Here is a 13,158-nt window from a genome sequence, read left to right on the forward strand (position 1 = left end):
TTGGTATCTCACTGTTTATAATGCATGGTGCTCTCACTGTTTAATGTGCATAGTGCTCTCACTGCTTATAAGGCATGGTGCACTTACTGTATATAATGCATGGTGCTCTCACTGTTTATAATGCATGGTGCTCTCACTGTTTATAATGCACGTTGCTCTCACTGTTTATAATGCATGGTGCTCTCACTGTTTATAATACACGTTGCTCTCACTGTTTATCATGCATGTTGCTCTCACTGCATTCAATGCATTGTGCTCTTACTGTTTATCATGCATGTTGCTCTCACTGCTTATAATGCATGGTGCTCTCACTGTTTATAATGCATGGTGCTCTCACTGTTTATAATGCATTGTGCTCCTACTGTTTATAATGCATGGTGTTCTGACAGTTTATAATGCATGGTGCTCTCACTGTTTAATGTGCATAGTGCTCTCACTGCTTGTAATGCATGGTGCACTCACTGTATATAATGCATCGTGCTCTCACTGTTTATAATGCATGGTGCGCTCACTGTTTATCATGCATGGTGCTTTCACTGTTTATAATGCATCGTGCTCTCACTGTATATAATGCTTGGTATCTCTCTGTGTATAATGCATGGTTCTCTCACTGTTTATAATGCATGGTGCTCTTACTGTTTATAATGCATGGTGCTCTCACTGTTTATAATGCATATTGGTCTCACTGTTCATAATCAATGCTGCTCTCACTGATTATAATGCATGGTGCTCTCACTGGTTATAATGCATGGTGCTCTCACTGTTTATAATGCATGTTGCTCTCACTGTTTATAATGCATGGTGCTCTCACTGTTTATAATGCATGGTGCTCTCACTGTTTATAATGCACGTTGCTCTCATTGTTTATAATGCATGGTGCTCTCACTGTTTATAATACACGTTGCTCTCACTGTTTATCATGCATGTTGCTCTCACTGCATTCAATGCATTGTGCTCTCACTGTTTATAATGCTTTGTGCTCTCACTGCTTATAATGCACAGTGCTCTCACTGTTTATAATGCATGGTGCTCTCACTGTTTATAATGCATTGTGCTCCTACTGTTTATAATGCATGGTGTTCTGACAGTTTATAATGCATGGTGCTCTCACTGTTTAATGTGCATGGCGCTCTCACTGTTTATAATGCACGTTGCTCTCATTGTTTATAATGCATGGTGCTCTCACTGTTTATAATACACGTTGCTCTCACTGTTTATCATGCATGTTGCTCTCACTGCATTCAATGAATTGTGCTCTCACTGTTTATAATGCTTTGTGCTCTCACTGCTTATAATGCACAGTGCTCTCACTGTTTATAATGCATGGTGCTCTCACTGTTTATAATGCATTGTGCTCCTACTGTTTATAATGCATGGTGTTCTGACAGTTTATAATGCATGGTGCTCTCACTGTTTAATGTGCATAGTGCTCTCACTGCTTGTAATGCATGGTGTACTCACTGTATATAATGCATGGTGCTCTCACTGTTTATCGTGCACGGTGCTCTCACTGTTTATCGTGCACGGTGCTCTCACTGTTTATCATGCGTGGTGCTCTCACTGTTTAAAATGCATGGTGCTCTCACTGTTTACAATGCATGGTGCTCTCTCTGCTTATAATGCACGGTGCTCTCACTGTTTTAAATGCATCGTGGTCTCACAGTTCAGAATCAATGCTGCTCTCACTGTTTGCAATGCATGGTTCTCTCACTGTTTATAGTGCATGGTGCTCTCACTGTTTATAATGCACGGTGCTCTTACTGTTTATAATGCATGGTGCTCTCACTGTTTATAATGCATATTGGTCTCACTGTTCATAATCAATGCTGCTCTCACTGATTATAATGCATGGTGCTCTCACTGGTTATAATGCATGGTGCTCTCACTGTTTATAATGCATGTTGCTCTCACTGTTTATAATGCACGGTGCTCTCACTGTTTATAATGCACGGTGCTCTAACTGTTTAAAATGCATATTGGTCTCACTGTTCATAATCAATGCTGCTCTCACTGTTTGTCATGCATGGTGCTCTCACTTTTTTAAATGCATGGTGCTCTCACTGATAACAATCCATGGTGCTCTCACTTTTATAATGCATGGTGCTCTCACTGTTTATAATGCATGGTCGTCCAACTCTTTATAATGCATGTTGCTCTCTTAAAATCTATCGATCTCAGCTTTGAATCTAACTCAACGACTGAGCATCCACAGCCCTCTGGGGTGCAGAGAATTCCAAAGATTCACAATCCTTTGAGTGAAGAAATGTTTCCTCATGTCGGTCCTCAATGGCCGACCCCTTATCTTGAGACGATGAGCTCCAGTTCTTGACTCTCCAGCCAGGGGAATCAGACTCTCAGCATCGACCCTGTCAAGCCGTCTAAGAATTTTATACATTTCAATGCGATCACCTCTCATTCTTCTCAACTCCACCGGATATTGGCCAATTTTACACAATACTTCCTCAGACGACAATTGCAGCAAGACCTTCTTCCTCTCATATTCCAACACCCTTACAATAAAGGCAATCATATCATTTCCCTTCCTCACTCTCATTAGACCCTTGGTAAATCAATATTTCCAGCATGATTTTCCTCTTTTCCTTCTGTAGGGAAAAGAAATGAAGGTTGAAAACATTTTACTATAATTACACCGATTATATTTTGGAAACAATATCCAACTGAACTGCATCAAATTCGATTGAAAACTTCAGAGTTTCTGATGGAAATAAACTAATAAAAACACTTAACTGCGATGGCCGGGAATCGAACCCGGGTCAACTGCTTGGAAGGCAGCTATGCTCACCACTATACCACCATCGCTGAAAATAATCAACAATAAAATAGTTCCCAAACATCAGACCCTGACCAGACACTGCAGGCTGTTGGATTTTGTTCTTCATTTGAACTGGTTTCTGACGGATCCTTTCTCGCTCTGTTGCAGTTCCTGTTTCCGCCCAGTCGATTTCGCCAACCCCCAATCAATGGAAATTCCACAGCAGCCAGTAATTCTTCACCTGATATCGGACTGAAGAGACAGTCGATACCTGCAATACTTGACCAACTGGAAATACATTTTACCACAGCTCACATCAGCCTTTGAGTAAAGTTAAATAATTCCATTAAATCATTACAGAGACCTGACTACCAACTGGGCAGGAATGGCAGCTTAATATTCAAGTCTATAAGATCTTTAGAAAGGACAGGGAAATAGGGAAAGGAGGAGGAGTAGCAATATTACTAAAGGACAATATTACAGCAATTCAAAGATAGAATATCAGTGAGGGCGAGGGGGCAGTGTAAACACTCTGAGAGAGACCCATCACAAGTGCCCCCACTGTACTCCTCCAGAAGCTATAAGAAGGGCGAGTGCGGGAGGATTTCTTCATTCTTTGTGAAAGTGTTTGTGAGATTGTGGAAATGTCTGGAAGAGGAAAAACCGGCGGTAAAGCTCTGTCCAAGGCCAAGTCTCGCTCATCCCGGGCCGGACTGCAGTTCCCTGTTTGCCGTGTTCACAGGCTCCTGCGAAAGGGGAACTATGCTGAACGTGTGGGTGCCGGAGCCCCGGTCTATCTGGCTGCTGTGCATCGAGTATCTGACGGCTGAAATCCTCCAGCTGGCCGGCAACGCGGCCCTGGACAAACAAGAAGACCCGCATCATCCCCAGACACCTGCAGCTGGCCATCCGCAACGACGAGGAGCTCAACAAGCTGCTGGCACGGGTGACCATCGCTCAGGGTGTTGTCTGATATCCAGGCCGTGCTGATGCCGAAGAAAACCAGCATTGTGAGCTCCAAGAGCAAGTAAACCGGCCAAGGCTTAATCTGATAACCCAAAGGACAGGACCAACCTGATTGAAATCTTTGAAGAAGGAACAGAAAGTGTAGACAAGTTTAATGCAGTAGATGTGATATATTTGGGTTTTCCGAAGGCCTTCTATAATGTACCACATTGTAGACTCATGGCTAAGTTCCGAGCACGTGGAATCAGGTCAGTTGGGTACAAAATTGAAAGCCGAGAATAGAGGTTAAGGGTCGCTACTCAGAGTGGCAAAACGTGGGAAGTGGAGTTCCAGGTGATGGGACCACTGTTCTTCACAATTTACATTAACGATTTGGATTCGGGAATCGGAAGTACAATTCCAAAATTTGTGGACGACACCAACTTGGGGGATTTAGTTAATACAAAGGAAGAAAGCATCAAAATGCAAGAGGGCATTAATAAACTTGCAGAATGAAGAATCAGGAGGTCACACACTGCTTGGATAATAAGAGTCTAAACGGGATAGAGGAGCAAAGGGATCTAGTGGTACAGATACACAAATTACTAAAAGTAACGACCCAGGTTAATCAGGTCATAAAAAGACAAATCAAACACTAGGATTCATTTCTAGAGGGATAGAGTTGAAAAGCAAAGAAGTCATGTTAAACTTGTATATAACCTTGTTTAGACCAGACTTGGAATACTGCGAACAGGTCTCGTCTCCATATTATAGACATAGGGGCATTGGAGAAGGTGCAAACAAGATTCACAAGGATGATACCAGAAATGAGAGGATATTCTTATCAGGAAAGGCTGAACAGACTGGGTCTCGTTTCACAAGAAAAGAGAAGGCTGAGGGTTGATCTGATCGAGGTTTTTAAGATAATGATAGGGTTTGTTCGGATAGATGTAGAGAAAATGTTTACACTTGTGGGGAGTCCAAAACTTCAGGTAATAAATATAAAATATTCACTAATAAATCAAATAGGGAATTCAGGAGAAATTGCTTTACCCAGAGAGTGGTTAGAATGTGGAACTTGCAACTACGAGGTTGTATCTGAGGCAAATAACATAGGGACATTTAAGGGGAAGATAGATCAGCACATGAGGGAGAAAGGAATAGAAGGATATGCCGATAGGGTTAGATGAAGTAAGGAAGGAGGAGGCTCATCAGCAGCATAAACGCTGGCATAGATTAGTTGGGCAGAATGGCCTGTTTCTGTGCTGTAGGTTCAATGTAACTCGATGTAAAGGCTCTTTTCAGAGCCACCCTCTGTATCTGTGAAAGGACTGGTGACTGTCTGAAGGGAAACGCTAATATCATGCTACCAGTGTGGCTTTGAGCTGCTTTTGTTTCGTTGTGGACTAGATGAGGAATTAATGGGACTGGAGTCGGGGCAGTGACCACAGTCCGGTACTTTAAACGGTGACTTATAGATCCCAGCCCACACATCACCAGGTTTCTTGTATTTATTTAAACTACTTGCCATGCTGGGCTCGTAAAGAATCACCAGAACTGCTCGACTAACCTTTCTACATCTGTGGAATTCAGCGCTTCGCTCCGTTTCTGTTCTATTTTGTTGGATTATTTACATAACGCATCAAACTCACTGGGGAATCACTGAAATGTAACTCTGTACAGAAACAAATAACAGTGAATTGCCTGGTGCCCAGGAGATCAGGAACATGACTCGCCTTTCGTCCTGTTAACGAGTAAACCGTGTTTAGAGTCCACCGACCCGCTTTGGTTCCATATGGGGGATTAAACAGGGAAATCGGGAGGGGAGGAGACAGTCAGAGTGACAGAGCGGAGAGTGGCCTCTGATCTTCCAGCTCCACCTCCAGTTCTCTCCATCCGACAGTTTCAAACCGTTTATCGATAATAGAACCGAACCTCAGCGCTCCGCACAAACCCTGACAGACCCGGGCTTCATATTCAAGGATTCCCAAAACCCGAAGCTTTCAAATAAGCCCCGTTACAATGAGAAATCGTTAATATTCCTGCCTAAATACAGTCCATTCAATAAGAAGTCAACTCGGCTCCTCCATTTCAGTCTGTTTCCCTGTTCTATCTCCCCACACATCCCCTCCCAGACGGGTTCAGCGTTTTACAAACACCTTATTGCAGCTTATTTGGAGAATCTCATCTGTTGGGGTTTGAGTTATGACGCGGAGTTTCTCCGCCAGTGTTACCGTCTCACAGAGACTCTCGACCTGAATCTGTGAAAGGATTATGACCATGAACTGGGACTGGAGCCGAAACATCCCCAGTTACAGTGAGGCCCGGCCCGGACATCTCATTCTCTCTATTTTATATCAGACGGTATCCCACTTTCATGTCCAGCAATAGAGAGAGAGAGAGACAGTATCAGTCTTACACTTCCGATCTGTGTCCAAATCACGCTCAATAACAGTATCCACCTTCATATACAGCACCAGAGAGAGAGAGGGAGGCAGACACGGTGAGAGAGACAGAGAGAGCGGTGAGACACAGTGACTGACAGACGTTAACAGTATTAGATCCAGACTGACCGGTAAAGTGCCGTTTTATCCAGAAAGATCGCGTTGGAGAGACAGGAGATGTAATCACATCTCTCACTGATATTGTACAAGGGACAGACACACTATTAATCCCACACTCAGGGACAATACAGAGAGGGACAGAAACAATGGGTCACATTTAACCCTCTAATGCCTGTTGTACTATCTGCAGTTTTTCAGCTCAGGGCTGTTCGATATTACTCTCAGTGATCTACAGTTTCACTCCGGTTAAATTAATCTGCGACTGTTGCTGCCTGATATTAACCCTACACGGTCCCAGCAAATACACCGACTCCCACTTTCCTCCCATGTTTCTCCAGGATTGTTTTGAGAGATCCTCTCTCAGTCACACATTATAGGGGCCATTAATGAAGAGAATCCATTGGCTGATTTCACAGCCGCTCACTTTATCTCTGAAAGGCTCTTCACCATCAAAAGACCCTGAGAGAAACAGCAGGGGTGGAAACATCTCGTTTAATAGTTGGAGATTTTAAAGTCAGTCTGGATTCCAGCGTTAGGCACTGGTGGAATCCCATCTGTTTCCCATTCTGGTGCCTGTTCCTGCACTGCCTGTGGACCCCATTCCCTCTGACCTCTCCCCCAGCCCCACTTCCTTTGATCAGACTCGGAAAAATTCCAATTGGGGAAAGTTTCCATCGATTTTTGGATTGGGAATTGTGGGCGCCATTCCCTCAGTGAGCGGAAGAAGATGGTTTAAAACAGCCGGGAATGGAGAGATCACGGCCCCCGGGGGAGGGGAGCAAAGAGCAGCCTCGTTACAGCAGATCATCGCTTCGGGACCGTATCCACAGATGGGCTCAGAGATCGGCATTGAGTCCGGGGGAAGTTCAGGGCGAGTCCGGGGGCTGTTTGTAAGAGGCGGAGTGGATCAGGAACTGGTCACGGAACATGGAGTGAGAGGGGGGAAGGGAGAGGTCATTCTAGGGCTGTGTGTGCACAGGGTGTGTCCAGGGGAAGGGAGAGAGAATGGGAAGAACCTGCTATTAAAATCATTGCTGCTTTCTCTCCCCAAACCAGTAGTGAATGGTCCTCGTTTAGTTCCAGCCTCACCCTGTTTATTGTTATTGGACAGTGAAGAGTGGAAACAGAGCCGGACAGTAAGGATGTGGGGAGTTATACAAAGAGCATCTATTGCAGGCATCAGCTGAGAAGTGTCAAGGACACATTTTAAACAGCGGCTGTTTGGTTTCGGTTGAACGGTTAGTCCCATGGGAGAGGAGATTTGAAACCTGACCTGTACAAAGGTCCCTGCCCCATCGGGTAGTCCCATTCATGGATCAGTGCAGGGGTTGGGCCGTGTCTGGATGTCATTAAATTGTTGTAAAACTGCCCAACACACCTGGTATGCAGAAGTTGAGTGCTGCAGTACTGCAGTGGAGTCAGACACTGACACTGTTTGTATCACTGGATTTCATTTGTGGATATTCAAAATGATCATTAACAGAGATATTAAACTGATCACTTCTGTATTTTCGACCTCACATGTTCCTGAGTAACAAGAGATAATTTTCTTTCGACAGGCAAACCCTTGAACGATCCAGAATAAATGTGATGCTTCCTCCATCCGAGGCAGAAGGAACAATGCAGCCAGCTCCTTCTCACACACAGTAGGTATATTATCACTCACAGAGCACAGAGACACAGACAGGTCATCAGTTCCACAGTCTCAGACAGCAGAAGTAGTCAGTCCCACACTGATCACAATTTCCAGAGACACATTTTCAATCCAACAGTCAAGCAGAGTAGGTGAGGCTGGCACTGTTCCATTCCCCCTAACTCAGTCCCGCTGACAGGTAGATACAAAAATCCCAGTCCAAAATCACACTCTCAGAGTGAAAGGCACTGTGTCAATCTCACAATGGAGCAAAATTAGCTACGAATTAAATACCAGATAGAAATCACACATGGTACCCGATTCAAAGGTACAGAATGAATCCCAATAATGTACCTCGAGATTCAAATTAAATACTAGCCCAGAACTCTCACACATGACTTTAATACATGCAATATCCATTCGAAAAGTGTATCATATGATACAAATTGCACACAAGTCCAAAACTCAGGTAGAGTATCAGATTGAGAAATATTGAAAGATAGTAAACCTGAGAAACAAATTAGATACTTGTTCAGAATGTACTCGTAGAATGAGATTTAAAGATAGATTGTCAATTCTATTAGTGCAGACTGAGATACACATTACATACCAGTCCAAAAATCTCATACAATATTAGATTGAAAGATACGGTGTCAATTCTATTTCTACAGACTGATCTACACATTACATACCAATTCAAAAATGTCACCTTATCAGTTTGAAAGATACATTAATATCCACAACAGTACTCACAGAGATACAGATTTAATAGTACTCCAAAAAGCACACAAATTATCGGATTAAAACCTCCAGCATCATATCCTAAAGTATGTCCATATTTACCAATTAAACAATGAGTAAAACTATTTAAACATCGAGATATTAAAGCTACAATATTGAACGCCATAATGTAATCTGTACAGAATAATTACGTACAGATACAGAATGAATCTCACATTCAGAGACAGTACCAGAGACACAGAGACACAGAATGACTCCAACTCTCACAGATGCAGAAGGAATCCCAAACTCACATACAGTACAAGAGACTGACAGACACACAGTTAATCCCACACTCACACACAGTGCCAGAGACTGACAGGTACAGTATGAATCCCACACTAACATGCATTATGAGTAACTGCATATTTAGGATGAATTCAACTCCCACATACAGTACTGGAGACTGTATATACAGAATGAATCCCACAATCACATGCAGTATGAGTAACTGCATATCTAGGATGAATTCAACTCCCACATACAGTACTGGAAACTGTATATACAGAATGAATCCCACACTCACATGGAGTACCAGAGACTGACAGATACCGAAAGATTCCCACACTAACACACAGTTTTATATAAAGAATTAATCACAAACTCTCACACACACTGCTGACAAGATACAGAATCAATTCCAAACTCACACACAGTATCAGAGATTGACAGATACAGATGAATCCCACACTCACACACAGTACCAGAGACTGACAGATACAGAATGAATCCCACACTCACACACAGTACCAGAGACTGACAGATACAGAATGAATCCCACACTCACACACAGTACCAGAGACTGACAGATACAGAATGAATCCCACACTCACACACAGTACCAGAGACTGACAGATACAGAATGAATCCCACACTCGCACACAGTACCAGAGACTGACAGATACAGAATGAATCCCACACTCACACACAGTACCAGAGACTGACAGATACAGAATGACTCCCACACTCACACACAGTACCAGAGACTGACAGATACAGAATGAATCCCACACTCACACACAGTACCAGAGACATACAGATACAGAATGAATCCCACACTCACACACAGTACCAGAGACTGTCGCAGCATGAAATGGTCCTTATCAAAGTCACAATTGATACCCTATGTGACTACCACCTTGATAAACTATCCCTCCTCATCCTTTCAAATACAATATCTCACCGTGCTGTTTTGCTGTTAGTCTAGTTTCCTCTCTCTGCTTTTATTGGAATGTGTTGCTTTTCCATCTGATAACACTTGGTATCATCGTATTATGTTAGTCCACAAGAGGAGATCATTCGGCCCATCGTGCCTGTGCCGGGTCAAACACACGTATTCGTTCAAGATTCGTTCAGAGATAGATTGAGTGCTTTGTTATCAGAAAATTGCCTGAACCCCCACAGTCTACAGCTTTCCTCCTCGCTATCAACCACACGGCCTATTTTTGTGTCACCCGCAAATGTCTTTATCATGCCTCCGACTTTTAAGTCCAAATCGTTCATGGATACCACAAAAATCAAAGGACCAAGTACCGAGCCCTGCGGCACCCCACTGGAAACAGCCTTCCATCCGCAAAAACACCCGTCGGCCATTAACTTCCTGCCACTGAGCCAATTTTGGATCCAACAAGCCGCATTCCCTTGTATCCCATGGGCCTTTACTTTTTTGACCAATCTGCCATGTGGGAACTTTTCAAAAGGCTTGCTAAAATCCAGGTAGACTTCATCAATTGCGCGACCCTCATTGATCCTGCTTGTCACCTCCTCGAAAAATTCAATCAGGATCGTCAGACACGACCTCCCCTTGACAAATCCATGTTGACTGTCCTTGATTCATCCGTGACTTTCGAAGTGACAGTTCATCCGATCCCTCAGAATTGATTGCAATAATTCGAAATTGAGTCTTTCTCCTGCTTGCTGTCATGACAGATCAGGCGGTGAACAATACTCAGGCCCGGCCAGCTCAGTCGGACAGAGCACGAAGTTTTTAATCGTGGGTTCGAGCTCCACGTTGGGTGAGTAACATTTTAAACTTTTATGATGCTTTCACTGGCCAACAGTGCAGAAATTATGCAGAATGAAACATGAAATCGGTCGTCAGGATGGCCGAGCGGTCTAAGGCGCTGCGTTCAGGTCGCAGTCTCATCTGGAGGCGTGGGTTCGAATCCCACTTCTGACATTTGTTATCTTTACTGTTACGTGGAAATATTTTATTTGTGGATTGGGCTGCAGCTGATTTTCCTGCCAAGTCGATTTGCTCCTCCCACAAAAGCAACTGGCTTTGTGATGGAAATGTGACTTGAGAAGTTTCGAACGGTGAAATGGTTCACATATTAATGACCTGGACAAAGAAATAGAACAGCAGTGGGAAACATTTAAAACGGTGATCAATAGAGTCCAGGAGAAATATATCCCACTAAAAAGTAAGAACAAACGAGCCAGAAATGACACAGCAGGGATGAATAAAGAAATAAGGTCAAAATTGAAACTGAAGAAAAAGGCCCACACTGGACAATAAAGGAGAGGGGGAATGTGAAAAGACTGGGAAAGAAGTCTAAAGAACTATTAGAAAGGCAAAAAGGAATATCAAAAAAAGCAAAGTATTCTGGACACATCAACAGCCAAAGAAAGTTTAGGATAGGAATAGGGTCACTAAGGGATACACACGACAAACTCACAGGCAATGACAGCGAAATGGCAGAAATATTAAATAATCACTTTTCTTCAGTATTTACCAGGGAGACCAGCATTGAGTGCATGACAGTGGAAGAAGAGATCAAAAAAATATAAAGACATTTAAGATCGAAAGGGGGGGAGATAATTGATAATCTCATCAAACTGAGAGGGGAAATTTCCTGTTAGGTGCCTAACCAGAGTTTTAAACCGCTCACCCACGCTAATTTCCGTATTACTGTTCAGATTCATTTCACAGGGACACGATTACTGTGCACCATTTAGAGAGGCTCAGTGAAAGGCGGAAATTGACCTATTAATAGAATCATGGAATAGGACAGCGCCATTCGAATGGCATTCGTCCCATCGTGCCTGTGCCAGCTCTCTGAAAGAGCTGTCCAGTTAGTCCCACTCGCCTGCTGTTTCCCCATAGCCCTGAAAATGTTTCCATTCAAGCGTTTATCCAATTCCCTTTTGAAAACTGTGAGTTAAAAAAACAATATTGAAAGGGGTGCTGGGGCCTCTGCAGCGTCAATGAAGTTATCAAGATGTTTCTTTGCACATGGTATGTTGTGCAATCATCCTGAAATATCTTCAATATCCAACACAAATTGAATTGCAAACCTGACGGACCAACACTGGAAAACAAGTCACGAGTGAACGCAAATCATCTGGGACCCGTTTTCAGCCTCACGGCACTTTAAGTAAAGTGAAATAACTTTGCATTGAAAAGATTTGGAACTTGCATCTGTGCCTTTATCTGTTCCATTTCTTAAAGTTGCTGGCGTCTGATGATGTACTCGCCTCTGCTCCCTCCATTGAACAAGAAAGGAGGTGTTTGACGTTGACGGGACCTGTTGGTTCTGAGCTCATCCTTTACATTGAGTGGGTTCACGTCTTTTGAACGGCGTCAACTTTAGCCCAGCGGTGAACTTCACAACAAACAAGTTCATCACCGTCTCACCGCGGGCGCTGACTGACATGTTTATTGTTATTTCTTTCAGACCTAAATAAATAGGAACCGTGATTTTAAATTTGCACTAAGTGATTTTTAGGTAGTCGCCTTTAAATGTTTCACAGGCGACTCCTAATTTATGATCGTCCGCCATTTCTCCAGCCGTTTTGAAAACAAAACATGTCTCTGCTTTTCGCGTCTTTTTTCGAAAGGGAAAAAAATATATTTCCCGTGACCTCTGAAGGATGTACAAGTACATTTCAGAAAGCTGAAGCAAGTTCACCGAGCTTAAATCGTCTGACCACGTTAAAGGCGCTATATACATATATATAAATATGTATATATATGTAATATATGCAAGTCATTGCTGTCTGTTTCTGTGGCTGTCTTTTTTATATGTGTGTCCATCTGCAGGTCAATTTTGAATCAATACCAGTGTTCGTGTCAGTTTGTTGCATGAAATAAATGAGAGTATCAGGCGCTCCCCTCCCTGCCATTGGGTCGGTACTGAGTCAGGGTTTAGACCAAACTTCTGGGTTTTTTTGTGAAAAAGCAATTAAAACCTTCATTCGGGAATGATCCAGTCTCATGTGAGCGGTGAAAGAAACACTGACCCCGATGTGATGTGAACACGCAGCCTTTTGATCTGGAGTCAGACCTTTGCACCACGCGCTCTGAAGACAGGATCCTGGATGTTATCATTTATATGAATGTTTCTCAAACACCGTTTCATTTCTCCCACCTTGGTTGAATCGATGGGGCTTATCAAATCTCCGCCAGATCCCACCGGGAATGAGACAGTATTGGAAGCAGCCTTCACCCCCAATATCACGCT

General features: G+C 43.2%; 2 non-coding genes across 2 annotated transcripts; one reads left to right on the forward strand and one right to left on the reverse strand.

Annotated features, from left to right (window-relative positions):
• Nucleotides 1-2,748: 2,748 nt before the first annotated feature.
• trnag-ucc (transfer RNA glycine (anticodon UCC)) lies at nucleotides 2,749-2,820 on the reverse strand. Its single transcript has one exon. It is a non-coding gene; the product is annotated as a tRNA-Gly (tRNA).
• Nucleotides 2,821-10,791: 7,971 nt separating this feature from the next.
• Nucleotides 10,792-10,874, forward strand: trnal-cag (transfer RNA leucine (anticodon CAG)). The gene has a single exon. It is a non-coding gene; the product is annotated as a tRNA-Leu (tRNA).
• The last annotated feature ends 2,284 nt before the right edge of the window (nucleotides 10,875-13,158 follow it).

Source organism: Heptranchias perlo, unplaced genomic scaffold (genome assembly GCF_035084215.1).
Source record: "Heptranchias perlo isolate sHepPer1 unplaced genomic scaffold, sHepPer1.hap1 HAP1_SCAFFOLD_129, whole genome shotgun sequence".
In the NCBI taxonomy this organism is placed as follows: domain Eukaryota; kingdom Metazoa; phylum Chordata; class Chondrichthyes; order Hexanchiformes; family Hexanchidae; genus Heptranchias; species Heptranchias perlo.